General features: G+C 44.4%; 1 long non-coding RNA gene across 1 annotated transcript in view; it reads right to left on the bottom strand.

Moving 5' to 3' along the window:
- The window catches only part of LOC146802358 (uncharacterized), a 205,447-nt gene that overhangs the window by 126,365 nt on the left and 58,547 nt on the right, over window positions 1-20,535 (bottom strand). Inside the window, exon 3 of the long non-coding RNA XR_014967379.1 lies at window positions 6,946-7,089. This is a non-coding gene — a long non-coding RNA (uncharacterized LOC146802358). The remainder of the gene's footprint in view (window positions 1-6,945; window positions 7,090-20,535) is intronic.

The following is a 20,535-nucleotide window of genomic DNA, read 5'->3' as shown; positions in this document are numbered from 1 at the left end:
GAGCTGAATGCCTCGAATCTGCATGACTTGTGTGTGGCGACAAATCCGACCAGCGAGTGCACCTCAAGAAAAAGGCAACCTGTGTTTTATGTAATGTGGTCCTGCCCGGGCCACGAGTGAGCACCGCCGCAATATCCTTGCGGTTCGGTCGCTGCGTATTGGAGCAGCGATATGCTTTGAGCAGGACGGAGCCTACAAGCAGCAGTGTGAGACATTCTTGGTTTCCCGGGAAAATCTTTTTTAAACATGGACATAATGGCAAGTACCCACATGGGTATTATCATGAAAACTACCAGCCCCATGATGCAATGTGTTTTTTACTCACCTGAGAGGAACTGTCCTATAATTGAATGAATAAAAAGGATGACGTGCTGGTTTTAAACGAGCCATTTTTTGTTTCAGTGCCTATGAGGAAGGGCGTGGTTAGCCCGAAACGCGTCAGGCCAAAGTTTGGGGAGCTGAATGCCTCGAATCTGCATGACTTGTGTGTGGCAACAAATCCGACCAGCGAGTGCACCTCAGGAAAAAGGCAACCTGTGTTTTATGTAATGTGGTTCTGCCCGGGCCACGAGTGAGCACCGCCGCAATATCCTTGCGGTTCGGCCGCTGCGTATTGGAGCAGCGATATGCTTTGAGCAGGACGGAGCCTACAAGCAGCAGTGTGAGACATTCTTGGTTTCCCGCGAAAATCTTTTTTAAACATGGACATAATGGCAAGTAACCCACATGGGTATTATCATGAAAACTACCAGCCCCATGATGCAATGTGTTTTTTACTCACCTGCGAGGAACTGTCCTATAATTGAATTAATAAAAAGGATGACGTGCCGGTTTTAAACGAGCCATTTTTTGTTTCAGTGTCTATGAGGAAGGGCGTGGTTAGCCCGAAACGCGTCAGGCTAAAGTTTGGGGAGCTGAATGCCTCGAACCTGCATGACTTGTGTGTGGCAACAAATCCGACCAGCGAGTGCACCTCAAGAAAAAGGCAACCTGTGTTTTATGTAATGTGGTCCTGCCCGGGCCACGAGTGAGCACCGCCGCAATATCCTTGCGGTTCGGCCGCTGCATATTGGAGCAGCGATATGCTTTGAGCAGGATGGAGCCTACAAGCAGCAGTGTGAGACATTCTTGGTTTCCCGGGAAAATCTTTTTTAAACATGGACATAATGGCAAGTAACCCACATGGGTATTATCATGAAAACTACCAGCCCCATGATGCAATGTGTTTTTTACTCACCTGAGAGGAACTGTCCTATAATTGAATGATTAAAAAGGATGACGTGCTGGTTTTAAACGAGCCATTTTTTGTTTCAGTGCCTATGAGGAAGGGCGTGGTTAGCCCGAAACGCGTCAGGCCAAAGTTTGGGGAGCTGAATGCCTCGAATCTACATGACTTGTGTGTGGCAACAAATCCGACCAGCGAGTGCACCTCAAGAAAAGAGCAACCTGTGTTTTATGTAATGTGGTCCTGCCCGGGCCACGAGTGAGCACCGCCGCAATATCCTTGCGGTTCGGCCGCTGTGTATTGGAGCAGCGATATGCTTTGAGCAGGACGGAGCCTACAAGCAGCAGTGTGAGACATTCTTGGTTTCCCGGGAAAATCTTTTTTAAACATGGACATAATGGCAAGTAACCCACATGGGTATTATCATGAAAACTACCAGCCCCATGATGCAATGTGTTTTTTACTCACCTGAGAGGAACAGTCCTATAATTGAATGAATAAAAAGGATGACGTGCTGGTTTTAAACGAGCCATTTTTTGTTTCAGTGCCTATGAGGAAGGGCGTGGTTTGCCCGAAACGCGTCAAGCCAAAGTTAGGGGAGCTGAATGCCTCGAATCTGCATGACTTGTGTGTGGCAACAAATCCGACCAGCGAGTGCACCTCAAGAAAAAGGCAACCAGTGTTTTATATATATATATATATATATGCCGCGAGGGTGCACCAACGTGAGGATGGAAGCGTGTCGAACTGTTGGGACACTTGGCCAACAATTTCGAGGGAACTGATCCTGGAATGAAGACTCGTTCATCTTTGGGACCCATTCCGGGCTTTGCATCAGTGACTGCTTGTTCGCCGACACCCATCAGAGGGGACATACACGCCACACTACCTTGACCAGAATACACTGGGGGAATGCTGTAACGCTCATTGGAGCAACAACCTATCAGGAGGCAGCATATCTGAAATAAAGGGTGTGACGGAGGAGCCAGTGCACACACAGTCACGGCCTTCGAAAAAGGAATCTCTCCGAAACGCGTCAGGCCGCTACACCTTGATGGACGAGCCTACAGAGTATTGTCAGTTCCAGAGTGCACCCTGCCAGCTGTGCAACTAGTAGCTTTTACATTTCACGCGGCGGGCACTGCCGCGAGGGTGCACCAACGTGAGGATGGAAGCGTGTCGAACTGTTGGGACACTTGGCCAACAATTTCGAGGGAACTGATCCTGGAATGAAGACTCGTTCATCTTTGGGACCCATTCCGGGCTTTGCATCAGTGACTGCTTGTTCGCCGACACCCATCAGAGGGGACATACACGCCACACTACCTTGACCAGAATACACTGGGGGAATGCTGTAACGCTCATTGGAGCAACAACCTATCAGGAGGCAGCATATCTGAAATAAAGGGTGTGACGGAGGAGCCAGCGCACACACAGTCACGGCCTTCGAAAAAGGAATCTCTCCGAAACGCGTCAGGCCGCTACACCTTGATGGACGAGCCTACAGAGTATTGTCAGTTCCAGAGTGCACCCTGCCAGCTGTGCAACTAGTAGCTTTTACATTTCACGCGGCGGGCACTGCCGCGAGGGTGCACCAACGTGAGGATGGAAGCGTGTCGAACTGTTGGGACACTTGGCCAACAATTTCGAGGGAACTGATCCTGGAATGAAGACTCGTTCATCTTTGGGACCCATTCCGGGCTTTGCATCAGTGACTGCTTGTTCGCCGACACCCATCAGAGGGGACATACACGCCACACTACCTTGACCAGAATACACTGGGGGAATGCTGTAACGCTCATTGGAGCAACAACCTATCAGGAGGCAGCATATCTGAAATAAAGGGTGTGACGGAGGAGCCAGCGCACACACAGTCACGGCCTTCGAAAAAGGAATCTCTCCGAAACGCGTCAGGCCGCTACACCTTGATGGACGAGCCTACAGAGTATTGTCAGTTCCAGAGTGCACCCTGCCAGCTGTGCAACTAGTAGCTTTTACATTTCACGCGGCGGGCACTGCCGCGAGGGTGCACCAACGTGAGGATGGAAGCGTGTCGAACTGTTGGGACACTTGGCCAACAATTTCGAGGGAACTGATCCTGGAATGAAGACTCGTTCATCTTTGGGACCCATTCCGGGCTTTGCATCAGTGACTGCTTGTTCGCCGACACCCATCAGAGGGGACATACACGCCACACTACCTTGACCAGAATACACTGGGGGAATGCTGTAACGCTCATTGGAGCAACAACCTATCAGGAGGCAGCATATCTGAAATAAAGGGTGTGACGGAGGAGCCAGCGCACACACAGTCACGGCCTTCGAAAAAGGAATCTCTCCGAAACGCGTCAGGCCGCTACACCTTGATGGACGAGCCTACAGAGTATTGTCAGTTCCAGAGTGCACCCTGCCAGCTGTGCAACTAGTAGCTTTTACATTTCACGCGGCGGGCACTGCCGCGAGGGTGCACCAACGTGAGGATGGAAGCGTGTCGAACTGTTGGGACACTTGGCCAACAATTTCGAGGGAACTGATCCTGGAATGAAGACTCGTTCATCTTTGGGACCCATTCCGGGCTTTGCATCAGTGACTGCTTGTTCGCCGACACCCATCAGAGGGGACATACACGCCACACTACCTTGACCAGAATACACTGGGGGAATGCTGTAACGCTCATTGGAGCAACAACCTATCAGGAGGCAGCATATCTGAAATAAAGGGTGTGACGGAGGAGCCAGCGCACACACAGTCACGGCCTTCGAAAAAGGAATCTCTCCGAAACGCGTCAGGCCGCTACACCTTGATGGACGAGCCTACAGAGTATTGTCAGTTCCAGAGTGCACCCTGCCAGCTGTGCAACTAGTAGCTTTTATATATATATATATATATATATATTATCTACTGGCGGTCGCCAGTAGATAGTTATAGTTAGGACCATGTTTCCATAGGAAATCTGAAAATTCTATTTTGAATAACTTTGGCACCGGTTGACGAATCCTCGCGAAATTTTCAAAACTAATGGGGCGCTACGCTCCGCTCCTACCCTGAAAGTTTCGGGGTTATCCGTCAAGCGGGGGCTGAGAAAAAAGGGGGGTCCCAAAACGCGTTTTCCCCATGCATTTTTCCATAGGACCTTTAGACACAGCTACAGCCCGAACGGCTGAACAGAATTACTTGTAATTTGGCAGAGAGGTAGCCATAAGGTCAAGGAAGTGCCTTTTGTAGGTCTGGTGTAAATCTGTTCAGTAGTTCCTGAGAAAATAGCATTTAAATCAATATATATATCTGTGGCAGCTTACCGTGCGCTTACGGTAAGCTTACCGTACGCGTACGGTGCCGTGCGCGAGCGCGTTTCTGATTGGTTGTTAGATCAAAGTAAACATTCGAATCGGTAGAAACCAGGAAGTATCGGCCGCCATTTTCTGTCTCTCGCACTGAAAAAAAAAGGTTGATAACATGAAAAGGGGGCAATGAAGAGAGTTGCAGACCCCCTAGCGTTCGTCAGGGGGTTCACGAAGGACCAAAAAGTATGAAAAATGAATTAAATTTTTTTTTTTTTAAATCGCGGGGTGCGCGTACGGTAAGCTTACCGTACGCGTACTGAAAAAAAAAATAATAAAAAAAAAGAATTAATAATCACATTTAATATATAATTCTAAGGACCCCCAAGAGAGCAAAAAACAATTGATATTTTGTAAAAAATGGTGAGGCGTGCACGGTATGAAATGTGCCATGTGGGCGCTCGGTGCGCGAAGCGCACCGAGTGCCCACAGCGCACGCACGGTGCGCGAAGCGCACCGTGCGCGCAAAAATTAAAAATAAATACATAACTTAGCATTTAAAAAACCGTACAAATTCACTGAAAAAACCATAGGTTTCACACACGTTATAGTTAGGAATTAGCATTTAAAAAACCTTGCAAATTCACTGAAAAAACCATAGGTTTCACACATGTTATAGTTAGCTGTACATTTCACTCGTAAAAAACCAATGAAATTCCACGTTATAGTTAGATCAGGTAACTATAACTTGCGCGACCGCAATCCACAATGTGTCATTTCAGATGTCATCATTGATGTGAAGAGTGATGTCACTAATGACTTTCTGTGAGTAGCCTCTCTCCTCAAATCGAACCTTCGTGACATTCATTTCTTCTGCAAAAGTCATCTCTGAGCTACAGTTTCGTCTGGCCCTTAATAGTTCTCCGTAAGGGATACTATTGATCAGATTTGGCGAATGACAGCTTGAAGCATGTAAAATGCTATTCCCCGCTGTAGCTTTACGGAATAGTTTGCTCTCCAAATGGTTCTCATTCACTTCAACTAGTATATCCAAAAATTCTATAGATTTTTTATCTATTGTGTAAGTGAATTTCAAATTCAGATTGTTATTATTCAGTGAATTTACAAACTCCATTGCCTCTGTTTCATCTCCTCTCCAAATGCAAAAGATGTCATCGATATATCGGGCCCAGAGGACGACCTGGTCATTAAAGGCACTGATGTTTTCCGCCACCTGCTCCTCCCACCACCCCAGGTACAAACCCGCATAACTGGGGGCGAAGCAGGTCCCCATTGCCGTCCCCTGGGCCTGGCAATATATCACATGGTCAAATATGAAAAAGTTGTTCTTAAGACATACTGACATCATATTTAGCAACATTTCGGTATGCATCAAAAAACAGACGGATCTATCTTTTAAGTAATGCCTGCAGGCCTCAAGGCCCAACTCATGCGGTATGCAGGTATACAAGCTGTTGACATCCAGTGTGAGTAACATCATGTCCTGTTCCCAACAGACATTTTCAATTAATTTCAAAAAATGTCTGCTATCTTTTACATAAGATGGTAATGCTTGCACATACGGTCTCAAAAAATGGTCAATGTATTTCGAAGAATTTTCAAACATACTGCACATTGAAGAAACAATGGGGCGACCAGGTGGGACTTCCTTATTTTTATGTATCTTGGGTAATAGATACATGGCTGCCAATCTGGGATATTTACAATACAGATATTTATATTCGTCATCTGTGATTAAATTTTCATTTCTCCACCCATCCAATTTTTCTTTGTACATATCATTACTTTTCTCATAGAGTTGTCTATTACTCTTAGTATAGTTTTCAACATCATTCAGTTGTCTCATGCCCTCCTCAATATACATGTTCCGTGGCCATACCACCACGTTACCTCCTTTATCTGACTTTTTAATTACAATAGATTTGTTATCTTGTAATTCCTTTAGTGCATTTTCTTGCTTTTTAGTTAAATTACTCTTGAACTGTGTTTTATGCTTTGCCAACTTTTTAAACTCATTTAAAACCCCTTTCTCGAAAATTTCGATAGAGTCATTATACAATTGGGGCAGAAAAATAGATTTGGGTTTAAACCCACTATTACATGAGTTGGTAACCCTAATTTCCTCCTGTTCTAGGGTAATTAGTGGATCATCTACCCAATCATCTGCTCCCAACTCTCTTAGTGTATGTAATGTCTCTATATCCCCAATCGATAATATTGGTTCCTTGGATACCGGAGTAAATATTCCCTGTTGAATTTTGTTGGCATACCATTTTTTTTATTTGAGTTTACGCGTAAAAAAGAATAAATCAATTCTACTTTCAGTATAATTAAAACTCCTAGTCGGGCAAAAAGTCAAACCTAAAGATAGTACATCAATTTGTTCATTAGTCAAAGGAAAATCAGAGAGGTTCAATACCGTATGTGTGTCCCTCATTTTGGTGCCGTTTTGCCCCTTGTGGTCATTCCCATGAAGCTTTGAATATTTCCTTGCTGCTTTGCACCCCGCTTGGCGCCTCTGCCTCCTCGACCTCGACCTCGTGTTCCTTGTTTTGCCACAAACCTGATGGAATAAAAAAACGCTGTTATGAAAAAATTGGGGCTCGGCGCAATCTTTTTTGGAGTAAAGGATTGATCGATTGAATAATAAGGGTCGCGTCCTTGCCGGCAGCCCGCCATCCCGTTGAGGCAGAGGATATCGCGAAACAAGTTTGAATTCATATATATTTCTATATAGAGAAAGAGTGAGTGAAGGGGATGGAGAGAGAGAGAGAGAGAGAGAGAGAGAGAGAGAGGATTGAAAGGAGTAATAAATTATATATAAGTAGGAAAGGAATATGAAAACATATTTATAAACTCAAACAAAACATGGGGGAAATAAATGTGTAGTTACTTAATAGACTAACACAAAGGTATTCCAAAATTAGTAGTTTAAAAAAAATAAAACTAGAATTATGAAGGTTGAAATTATAACATACATCTAATTTTTTTATGGAACAATCTTTCATTGGACCAACAGAGTTGTAAAGGTCAATGTTAGTCTATGTACATTACCAAAATCAGTAATGGACAACACACTGAGCTATAGGTGAAAAACAATTATCAGAAAGCTGCACTACTTCACAAAGGTCAGTGGAGCAGAAACAGGGTTAGTTACCTTCCAGGCTTTTACACCCAGATGCTCTCAAACTTCACATATTGCTTGCTATCTTCCTACATGCCACTCCAGGAGCTCCCAAAGTACAAAGAATAACTCAATTTGATTTCAGAGTAAAGATAACAGGGTGAGATAGACTCAACCACTCTCTTCAGGAAGGGCTCTAACACGTGTCCCAGTTTCCACTCTGCTGCAGGTTTTTGTGGAAATATGCTCTTCTTGACCTTTATGTTCTTCAGCAAGGTCCCTGTTGAAGCTAGTCTGCTGTTTGTTCTGTAAAGATGTCTTTAATGTCCTTTATGCCCCTGGAAACACAGCAGGCTTGCTGGGCTCACCCTTGAGAAGTGCTTCCAAAGCCTAGGTAGAAGAATATAGTAGGCCAGTCATCAGTCCTCACCTCAGGCAGACACAGTAGCAGGTTTGCCCTGTTCAGTTCACCTCCGAGCTCTAGGATGGCAACCATTTCTTATAGCTGGGTAGTGGTCCTAATCCTATCCTTAGAGAGTTCCAGAGGCAAGCCAGTACTCTTTTTCATTATTTAGTATCATTTTAATGCAAGCTCATCCCAGAAAACTATTATTAAGAACCAGATGAGTCTGAATCTGACATGAATCAACCCTACCTTTGCTGTAATAAATTTTGCTGGTTATCGCCCAAAAACTACTGATAGTGGGGAAGGGAGGGGAGTGAGAGAGTGAAACACAGCTGCAGTCAGACGTCTTCTGAGGATGATAGAGAACTCTCTCCTTACTGCTTGTTCATCAGGAAAGTATTTGCCAAAGTTGTCAGCGACCTCTCTTGTGCACAATAGTACTGAAGTTAACAGTGTATATTGGTATGACAATATTTCGCAGCTGGCTCTTACCTCGATTTTCACCAGTGGTGCAGTTGTGATCATTGCAGAAGAAGATGAGATATTCCCAACAACCAGACAAAAGATAAAGATATAGAAGCAAATAGTTTTGTAGAGGGAGGCAGCAAACAAATGCAACAGCAACATTCTGCCTAAATGAGAAGGCATAAACAGAACCAAAGGAAGGGAACAGGAGAACAAAAGAATTATGTAGGAGGGAAGGCTGTGTGGCGAACTGGAGCTAACATAGCCTTTAGAGTGCAGTAGCACATTAAGACCCTGATGTATCAATACATTTCCCTTAGACACAGAATGGAAAAGAATGAATAAAAACTATTTTATAGATACGGCCTTTACCTTTGTCCCTGTGGGACATGCCAACCCCAATACCGGATTTGTCGTCCCTTTTAGACATAATGGATTTTAGGGTTTGTGGGCACTGAGGAGGGATTTGTGGGTGATTTAGCTAATGTGACAAGTAGGCTTTTCCACAGTTTCTGGCTACCTCCATTTAGAGCTGAAACAGCAATTCTGGAACCAGGCATTTAGCATCACACGTGGGTGGTGTAAAAGCACAATGCTGCTCACATGTGACACCTGACCTTTATCCCACTGGTCCCTATTGTGCCATATTACTGTCACTTAGTCAGGTATGTCAGTAAGTTATGGCTTTTAGGTATTCCAGTAAGGACTAACAAAGGTTACTATCTGTAATAGACAGAGCGCCTGCGTCAGCTCCTCTGCAATGTCGGAGGAGCGTCGCCCCACTGGCTTACAGCCAGCAGCTGAAAAATAAAACAATATTTTATTATCGTTTTATTCTTCAGCTGCTGGCAGAGCCAGCGTGTGTAGGGCGGGGCGGTGCTTGGGTCACAGGGAGGAGTGGTTGGTGCACTTCTAAGTACGCATGTCTGTTTGGCCGGCCATTTTAGGGAGGCCAAACAGACATGCGTAGTTAGGTTTCTCTAACCCGGCTGTAGAGGAAGGGCACCGACTCCCTGTGCCTGAGCTGAGCATCAAACCAGCCCGCTCAGGCCAATCCCGGTTTCCATAATATGAGAGCAGCATCTGGATTGGTTGGGGAGTCTGTCCCGGGGACTGTCGGGAGCAGCAGGAGAACGGAGGAGCACTGAAGCATGGATCAGGTAAGTTTATTTTTTATTTGAATTTAACTCTTGCTCACCCCATCCCTGCTGCTATTGCTGCTGCCCTGCCGCCTCTCCACTGCATATTAGCAGCAGCTGCACAGCACTTGCGCTGTGTATCACAGCTCCCCAGTGCTCAAAGTCAAAACAGTACAGTCTTTCCTGTCTCCAAAAAGCAAAAGATGGCAGGTGATGGAGAAAATGTCGATACAGTTGGGATCCACAGATGTGAAATTGTTGGGTTTGTAGCTATTTATTGGCGAGCGTACCTGCAGAAGCAAGTGTTTTTGTTTACTTTTAGCATTTATCAACTACCTGCAGATAGGTAGCCTCCTTGGAAATACACACGCCTGTTCATGTCAAGGACAGGAGTAAGTGTGTTTCCAGGATGGTGAGAGGAGAATGTAATCTAATATTTCCTGGTCTGTATAGGAATAGGTTTCTTCATGGTGAAATAATGTATTTTCCTTGTGGAGAAAGAAAAAAGTTAAATGTGCTAATGAATATTTGCGTCAAATTTCTGTGTGCAGAATTTTCCACTTGGTAGAAATTCACAAGGGCGAATTTATACTGATGTCAGCACTCGTTGTAAACTATAACCTTTTTATAAGAGTGTCTGGAGTTTATAAAAGTTGTACATTTGCTCTAAACTCAGGTTCTCGCAGGGTCAAATGACTACCATATATGTTGTCATTGATCAAACATGCCTGGTGTACACATATACCTTCTTATACTTGTTCCCATGTATGCTCTGAGAATTAACAATTCAGCTTTTCTCCTCCTTTTGCTGTAAAGCCCTTTTATGTATAGGACCAATTCTTGTCTCTTTTATTTGTCTAATTTCTTTCAATTGCAATGATAAACCTTATGTTTAATCATTTGCCTTTATTTTTGCACTTGTATTTATATTAATTGTTCTTAAAAGAATCAAATGAGGATAGAATAGTTTGAAACGATTCGAGTGCATTTCGTCTACGTGCATATTTCTAAATTCGAAAAGAGATATTGTGATAAAGTGAATTGTTCTATGAAGGGTAAGATGTCTCTTTTTATTGACTGAACATTGCTTTTACGTTACAAGTGTGATACGATTTGGAAAACAAAAGCTTTTAGAAAATTAGCAGTTTCAAAAATAATTACCAGAGCCTGTCTCATGACCTATATTATTCACACGGATTTGTTTCACCCTTTGGTTAAACATTTACGGTATCAAAATGTTGGAACTTACAGTGGAACACATTTAAAGAAAGGAAAAAAGGAAAAAAACGGTCCATCCTAAAAAAAATTGGTAGAAGTAAAGTACGAATTAGACCCATTAATAGAAAGCACAAATAACCTGTTGCTGCGTAATGGAAAACATGATTTTATCAACTTGAATGACCTCTTTGCCTAAACAATCTGCCCATTTAGCGACCTTAATAATATGGATAATGTAAACCACCTGGTGTCTAATTTGAAACATCGGTGTTTGAATGATGTGTTTTCCTTCCCATGTTGGAATTGCTCTCTGGGGACAGACACAAGTTCTACGATTAGAGTAAACGATTAATCTATGTATATTTATGTAGCTTTTCATCATATATTTCTGGTTACAGAATCTACTAATTATAGAGAAACATGCCCTCATCATTGCTGTTTATCTCAAAACTCAATAGAAAGAGAGAGAAAAAGAGAGTGTGAGTAAAAGGGAGAGGAAAGAAAGCGAGTTCTTCATTCGTACATATGTTTATATATTTAGTTCTATTAATAGCTCATGTATGGTGTTGACATAATCCATCTAAACAACTGTGCAAAAAACGCAGGCAAATACCACATTGCAAAATTATTCAAATATTTTCATTAGATATATATTAACTCTGATTTTAGATCATTAAATAATCCGAAAACTCACAAACCGGTCTCATTACCTCAAGAGCTTCAGAGCACATCAATAATTTAAAGTCTACATTCACGTGCGTAATTTCATTTGTCCAGAGATATTCCCTTAATAAATGCCTCGCTTTTTTTCAGTCAGTGCAGCTCAACAGCATATGACTTTATGTTTTAACCTGAGCAGGTCAACAGAATCTACATCTCTTTTAATCCAAATCGCAAAGATCTCCCTATGGTAAAATATAAATAAGATAAAGTAAACAAGTTTATTATATTTGAAAAAATAGTAAAATACTTTTTGTGTTAAATATAAATATTAGATAATTTTACATATTTGTTTTAAATGTAGAACAAAATAGAAAAAATACTACAGCACTATAAACAACATTTCTATTTAAAATGTAATTTTTTTTAAATATATTAAATTAAATTAAATTATTTTCTGAAGATGAAATTTAAAAAACTAACAGCTCGCAGTAAATTTAAAAGTGATGTATAGGATTAATTAAAATCAATTTAATTATATTGTAATACAAAAAAAGTTACATTAATGTTTACATTTAAAAAAAATAGCTTTACCAGATTTGAAAATAAAAAAGAACATTTTTAGATTATGTTTTGACATTAAATAAAATATATTTATATTTGTAACAAGTTTAAAACATGTAATTTATTTTGACTTTCTTTCCTATGGGATTTTATTTTAATTATTTACCTTCATTATTTTCTATGGGAGATGTTGCAGTACCAGTGGTTGGCCATGTGTTGAGCTGGAATTACTTCAGCTCTGAGGTGGAGTACTTTCAGTCCTTTTTGGCAGCAGTAACTGAATTTTGAAAATAGCAATGGGCTTACTCTTTTTAGAGTGGGTTTACATCTCTCCCTACAACTCTCCCTATCCTCCTTAACCTTTCCTTACTCATCCCTAAATTCTTTAGTAGTAAGAATGTTACTTTTTCCTTCTACTTCCCCAGTCCATATTACATTTACTACTTAGTAGCAAACTTACATGTGTGAGGACTTCCCCAAAGAAAAGATTGGAGAGGTGAAGGTGGAGATTTACCCGCGTAGGTTTGTGAACTGCATTTTGTATTCAGTAGGTAGTACTGCTGTAGTACTACTTTATGTACTACAAAGTGCAGTTTGTGAATCGGGCAATCTATCTTTTGCTTTAAGCGATCAGAAAATGAATGAGACAGAAAGAGATTCCAGAAAAACAGCATTGTTCACAGAATCTATTGAATGTGCCACCTTTAAAAGTAACCACAAGCCCATAAAAGAGGAGACATTCCATGTTTATTTAAAGACTGAGTGATGGAGTAAGTTTTATCCAACAAGAACAGCCATTTTCTTTGTGAAGATCTCACATGATTGGAAGTCCTTTGATGCCACAGGCTGATACGTGAGATTGCATGGTCTGAACAACCGGCAGTATAAAATACATAATAGACTAGTTGCCTCAAATTGTGATAAAGAGAAAGAATGAAGTTGCAACTGTCACCTGTAATACTAGTGGCAAAACTAGTGGCAAGACAAAAACATACAAGTTGCCATTTACAATGGCGGGCATTCCTTTAGAAAGCATGGGAACAGATTGGTTATGATCCCATACACTTTCCACTACTTCATGGAACAGATATATATCAATGATTGTGTACAAATGCACATGACACAGTGAAGAATGTCAGTGAATGCCCCATGAGGCATTTTACGGAGGGATCTGAGTTCTTTGAAAATGATAAGCTTGTACGGTTCCGTTTTTGAACAAAATAATTATAAAAGTTTCTATGAAAGATATTTTACTCCGGTAAAACTGATTACATTTGTTTGGATGGTTGCAGATGGTGGGCTTTAACACTCATCTTTTGGGACCAAAGAAAAAGGAGGAGGAAGAGAAACATCGGAAAATGGGGACAAAGCGAGAAAGCAATGATCAAAGGAACCTCAATGAGTAAGATAAAAATACTGGAAGTGTATGGTGGTAGACAAAAGTGGCTTGTGTTAAAATTAAAAATAGGCAGCCTTGCTATTTAGCAACCTGCCATTCAGCAGTGATGATAGTAGGTTCTTAAGAAAACTTTGACCAATAACATATTATTTTTTTACAAATTAAGCACTGGGTAAAATATTTTTCATATGGATAGTTCAAGACATGAGCTTTCTCTCTGATGTCTAGAGAATGTTCAGACCCAGCACACTTGTTGCGGACAGAATGTAATGGAACGTGAATTTGGATTTCATTGATACCAGTACAGGTATCAGATTAATTAAACCCATCACTGTGGGGGGCGTGGCCAGCAGCCCAACATGGCGGTCGCACCTTTAGGGTGATTCCGGACCCGCGTCGCATGCCCATGAAAATCCGCCAGTATCTGTCTAATGCCGGTGTGGGGGTGCCCCTCCATACCCTGAGGCAGCTAGACAGCCATGGGGAGTCCCCCTTCATACTTTGATCACCATTTGCTGGGGCTGTCTTGGCAGGCCGCTGGAGGACGGGTCTGAGCGCACGTGAGGCAGCCTTCCCCTGAAAGGCCATGGAAGTGCTGTGGGCTCCGGCATCCGCGCCGCCTGTGAGAGAACACCCAGCGGAGCTGTAGAGTGATGTGGAAGAGGGTGAAGGTGAGGCCAGACCACCACAAGAGTCAGACTGGCAGAGACTGAGGGCGGGGCAGCTTTGGGCCTTCCCCTGCGAGGCCATGAAAGTGCCATGGACTCCAGCATCCACACCACCTGTGGGAAAGCACCCATGGAACCTGTGGAGCTGTGGAGTGAGGTTGGAGAGGGCGACAGGGGACCTGATGATCACAAGAGACGGTTCGGCGGAGAGCCGAGAGCAAGACGGCCTTGGGCGAAGCTCTGTGCATGTGCACTGGCGCGAGGGCTGCTCTCATTCCTTGCCGGATGCCCAGGCCTGACTGCTCCCAGAATTGACCTAGTGCGAGCGCTGACAGCCACGGAGCAGAGTGAGTGTACTGGGCCAGCACCCCAGGGGACAAGTCAACTGATCCTGGAGGTGAGGGCCAGGGGGGCAGAAATTTCCTGGAGCATAACTGGACCGAGGGAAGAGATGTGGGGGTGGCCCGCTTCCCCCTTCATTCTCTTCAAAGTTGATGAATAGACTTACCCCCTGGGGGAAACACTAGCATCTGGACCTAGGGAGGTACAATGAAGAGCACCCTGGAAAGCAGAGAGCAGCCTGGGGGCAGTTCCATGTGGCAGCCACACCAACAGGCCACATGTTGGGGCCCAGTTGGGGGGGTTGTGTGGCAGGGTGCCCCCCTTCTGATTCCCCACCCTGGTCATCAGCAGTGTGTGGGGTGGCGGTGTGGTAACAGCTCCTTGAAGTGGAGTGGAGCCAGGACAGTACCCTTCCAATATGGTGGTGGGCTAGGACTTTAAAAAATTGCAGCAAAACAAAACGGAGACAAAGATTCCACTCTTAACGAGTAGCGGCCAGATCAGGGAGGAAAGAAACTGGAATCACCTCTCTGAGAAATTATGGCCTCATGCTAAGTATAAAGGGCACTCTCGAACCAAACCTTTACTCGGTGGCGGTCGAAATGTTGCTCATAAGAGCTGAGCCCAATAAAGAAAAGGACCACCTCTATGACACAGTGCAGATGTTGCAGCCGTTACAGAGGCAACAGCTCAGCTACTGAAAGAGGTTATGTTATGTTATGTTATAGAAGCTTATACCCAAAGGTGTCCTGGTGCTGCGTTCTGACTCACAGGAAACAAAGAAGGGGTGCCTTATACCGTGAATAACCATGTCTTCAGCCCCTTCTAAAAGAGAGGAGCTCCGAGACATTTCTGAGATGCAATGGCAGACTGTTCTAGGCTTTCGCAGCACAAAAGGAGAAGCTGTTACCTCCCCAGCTAGGTTTTTTTTATTCGGGGAACAGCTACTAGTTTTCCTTCAGAGGAGCGCAACGCTCTACCCGGAACATACCATTCAAAGCATCTGCTCAGAAACTCCGGACCACTGGCCATCAGTGACTTAAAAACAGTGCACAGTGCTTTAAATTGTGCTTGTTTTGTTACTGGCAGCCAGTGCAGTTGCTGGAGTCCATCTCCAGCAGAGGCAAACCTTGGTAGGCCTGTTAGCAGTCTAGCCGCCGCATTTTGTACTAGCTGTAGTCTGTACAGATGTTTTTTTTTCAAGTTTAGGTACAAACTATTACAATAATCCAGCCGAGACAAAATGGGGGCTGAGACTGCTGTCCTGAAACCATCGACTGGAAGGAAAAATAAAATTTTTCTCAATATTCTGACAATTGCATTGTCCTTTTGTAGGTAACCTCCCAACAAAAGGACAATGCAATTATGCAGGCGCGTCCGGAAGACATGTAAGGTAGATCCAGATGCAATACCATTCGCCTAGTTGGGGTACCGGAGCAGGCGAAAGAACCTTATATGGATTTCTTTGTGGAAAACTTTATGACTAACGTGCTACAGCCCAAAAGCCTCTCAAACCTTTTCTCTGTCAAACTGGCCCATGAAGTCCCCATGTCAGTTCCCAGGTGGGGTGCACCTCCACTCACAATTATTTTTTATGACTATTCAACCACAGAGATGCCAACTCCGGGCTGCGAGGCATGCTCCGGACTTGAAATATGAGGGTGCAGCGACCAGCTTCTACCCAGATTTTACCCTCAAGGTCCAACAGCTATGATGGAGCTTTTTGGAGGTCAAGAAAGAGCTTAGGAAGCGAGACATCAAATGTATGATGCCATTCCCAGGAAAACATTGAGTCATTGCAGAGGGGAAAACGCAGTGTTTCGAATCTCCGGAGACAGCCTGGGAGTGGCTGGAGGGCTGGCGCCCTGCAGAGACTGACAAGAGACAGAGAAGGGTACGATCCCAGCGCTGGGACAGAGAGGAGAGAACAACCTGCAACAGGCACCTGAAGTGTGTTGGGCTGACCGGGCTCATTCCCTTGCCCATGGATCTGGTCTGACAAACTGGAACTATGAGCAAGCTTATCTTGAGGTGCACTGGGGTGGTGGTTCACATGGGCATATCCTGGGTGACAAGTAAGCGATGGGGTTGCACTGGCTAAGTGTCTCCCCCAGTAATAAGTTAACTACAATGTTCTCAGGGGTAACAGGGGCCTTGCTATTTGGGGTTGGGTGGGCAGTTTGAAACCCACCATGCAGAGTAGCAGGGAGGGGGGGGGGGTAGTTACATTTGATCAAGGGATGTTACAGTTCACATTATAGAGCAGCAACTATTACACAAGTAGTGCCGTCATCTGGGGCTCCTCCGATGCGTTAGGTATACCTATTATGATCCACTGCATACAGCATACCCATGACCTATAACGTCTAAAAATTCTCTTGTGGAATGTGAATGCCCTTGGGAATAAGATTAAATGGCAAATGGTCCATCAATACCTCAAAAAAGCACATCCCGGACCTAGTACTATTCCAGGAGCCCCATCTATTGGACAACTCCTACAGGGCTATGTCCATAGGGGGATACAAAAGACAGCTCTTGCAGGATACACCGACGACTCATGAGGGGGGAGAGGTACGCATTCTTATCAAGAACTCAGTCCGATTTATTCCGCACCAAACCTGGGACGACCCCCAGGGGAAGCAGGTGGCCCAGTCGGGCACTTGGGAGGGTATCCCCATCAGTCTGTGTACCGTTTATATCCCTCCTCACCACCACCGTCAGTCACTACCAAAATTGGGGGAGCTCCTACTCCAGATGCCGGAGGAGGTCTTGATTATAGGGGAATCTTTAACACACGGTATCCCATAATTTCACTCTTTGCAGGGGGATAAGGCAGGGATGCCCACTTTTTCCACTGATCTTTCCCATCGCTCTGGAGCCCCTGGCAGTGTGGATCCAACAAGATTCACTAAGTGCGAAGAAGCATTAGGGGCTTTTCGTGCAGGATTCCGATTGATCCAGTTACACATTTCGCACAGTTCAATCTACTCCGGCACTGCCATTCGGGCAATTGGCCGATGCCCTAAAGACCTCTGCCTTCGGGGTAGCAGTGAGAGTGGCACATTCTTGAACATCCTGTGTTCCTGCCCTGTCATACGATCCTAATGGTTTGCACTGCAGAAACTTACTGGGGAGGTCATGGAACTACAAATCCCAGACTCAGCAAAAATGTGTCTTTTGCACATCTGGGGGGAGGATCCACCGCTGAGATATGGGAAAAATGGTTATCTTTAGGGTTTGCAGTGGCCAAACGCAACATAGAATGTTTGTGGGGTGCAAGAGAGGCTCCAACTGTGGTGTAATGGGTACGAGACATGGATTGGTGTATGTCAAATGAAAAAACAATCTATTTGGGCAGGGGGTTTCCACTCAAATGGAAAAAATATGGTCAGGTTGGCACTATAGAGGAATGGGAGAGGAGTCCAGTAAGGTCCAGATGTCCATGAGGAGAATTATCTATTTTTGGGAAAAGTAAAACATCACTGTGCATATCATGCGACCAAGGAGATTAAATCAGTCAATGAAACTCTCCGCCTATCAGGATCAAATTACAGTTAACATATTTATAAATTGACTTCTTCTATGAGCCGAGGGCAAAGAGGATTATATAGGATATGGCACAACAAGTTGTTCGCCATGAATCATCATATGTCCTACTGTTCCATACTCATGGCGCTCCTGCTTCATTTAGATGTGAGGCAACCATCACATTTCTGATCGCAGACCTGTCATAGTGCACATAGTAGTCTCAGCTAAGCTGGGACTATGGAGGCATCCCTACATCTGCGTATCACATACATAACATTCCAGTGGCGAGTGCTGTCAGCTGACAATGATTATTGTTGGCTGTGCCTGGCTGCACGGAGTGAGTTGCTCTGTCTCTGGCTGTAAATCAACTACAGTTAGAAAAGCTGTGGAGTTGGCATCTTCATTATTACATGTTTGGTGATGATTGTGTGCAGCCAGGTGTTCACACTTTGGAGGGCAGAGAACTCAAAGAAAAACCTCCATTGTGTCACTGACCAGGTGAGGCGCGTGTTTTACATTCCTGCAATGCTGGTGGAGGGACTTTGACATACGAAGAGAGGCACGTCCTCGGCATCTTGAAAGTAAGCGCTGCTAGGAGAACAGCAGTCCTTTGGGACTTCACTAGCGTCCACTTGCCAGCAAGTCAAAACTACTGTGAGAGCTAGGTCCATTTTTCAGGTACGAGCTGGAAGTTCGTTTCTACTAGAGCAGATAGTTTCGAATGCAAGGGCTGGGTGAGGCGCGTGACATGTGACAGTAAGCTCTACATCCCTTTTCCAGGTACTTGCTGGGAATTTGTTTTAACCAGCTGGGAACTGCATAGATAGTTTCCAATGCAAGCGCTGGGTGAGGCGCATGGTCTGTGGGGGCCTCAAGTGCTGCTAATGTTAATCAGTGGACCTACAGTATCCCAGTGAGGCTCATGCACGAGCTGCTCAGCTACACTCTATATGGCCTGACCAAAGACGCGAGCGAAGCATACCCTCAAGCCTTTGCCTCATATAAGGTGTTACGAGCAAATAGGCGGCATGCATAGAAAAAAGGCAAACAAAGCAGTGTGCAGCCTGTACCTTTCCCTTGTGAGACATAATGTTAGCGTGCCTCCAACAGCGAACAGCACGGAGAGCAGACGTGCAGCTCTGTAGTTATGCTTTAGTCCCGTCAGGCAGTGCTCCCTGGGAAGTAGTCTTTTGGGCGTTTTGGGCTATAAAAAAACCCAGAAAACTAGAGAGCTACTTTTCATTAGTTGGGAAGAGCAGAAAGGTGTAGCATACTGACGCCTTCAGGCACTACCTTACCCTGTTATGCTGCTAATTACATTTACCAGCGCAGTAGCCTATAACTAATTTCCTCCTTGTAGGTTCACCTGGTGGCAAAATCACAACATGAATCTGTGAAATGACATTACCATCCCACCACCTTATCTTATGTCTGCGAGTGATCCACCCACTGAGTGGGAGGACCAGATACATTGTTTTGCGAACTATTTGGTAGCCTTGGATGGTACCAGATTCCTAGCTTCTAGCAATCAGAAAGAAAGCATTGTTGTTGAGAGCTTTAGGCAAGGAAGGACAGCATGTTTTTAAGTATCTTCCTCAGCCAGTGGAGAAAGGATGTCTTTAAGGATGCTGTTCTGAGGTTACGTGCCAGGTTTGCCAAACAAGAGAACACGGTTATGCACAACCACAAGTTTTATACACAATCACAACGTATTACAGAAACAGTGAATGAGTTTGTCTCTAGATTAAGAGAGTTGTCCGCAAAATCTCAATTTGGTCAAATGACTGATGAAAGGATAAGAGATCAACTAATTGTTCACATTTATAGTAAGAAAACACAAGAAAGATTGTAGACTGCAAAAAATCCTACACTTAACAAGGCCGTTGATATTGCAAAATTCATGGAGAAGTCAGAAAATGTATGAAAGAGATTAAGCACTTTGCACAGGAAAAAGGGTCAGAAGGGGCAGTAATGAAAAGTGATTTGGAGTTGGTAAATTACATAAAGAGCAAATGTCAAATTACAGGTGGAATGACTTCAAAGAGTAACCATGCAAAAGGTACCATGGGTGGGGGCGTGGCTAGCAGCTGAAGAGAATGGCGGCTAGTTAGAGAAGCTCCTGTACCCTCGCCATATATCCTGCATAATCCTGTGCTTATAAAGACTGCTAACCTGACTAAATGATGGCTTGCCAGCCTGCAGTCCACTGCCACCGACGACTGTGCGTTAAAACCCCGTGGAGACGAGTGAAGTGAAGAAATCTGGTGGCCGACAGCACAGGAAGCAACATGGTGGCGCAGAGACTTCCGACTGCAGCTTCGAGGTCAGTGTAGCGGGCGTACGTTCTTGGATTGGCAAAGAGCGGCCCTCTGATCCGAGCGGAGCCGCTGGCTGGCCTGACTGAGGCGAAGACCTGTGCCCCCTGTGCCAAGACAGCTGCCTGGGAGCAGCGATAGGGGTAGACCGCCGCAGCGGCCGCTAATCAAGGCCCCGGCT

Source organism: Triturus cristatus, chromosome 8, assembly GCF_964204655.1.
Source record: "Triturus cristatus chromosome 8, aTriCri1.1, whole genome shotgun sequence".
In the NCBI taxonomy this organism is placed as follows: domain Eukaryota; kingdom Metazoa; phylum Chordata; class Amphibia; order Caudata; family Salamandridae; genus Triturus; species Triturus cristatus.
Note: the sequence above shows the minus strand (reverse complement) of the source record. Positions and strands in the feature narration are given on the sequence as shown.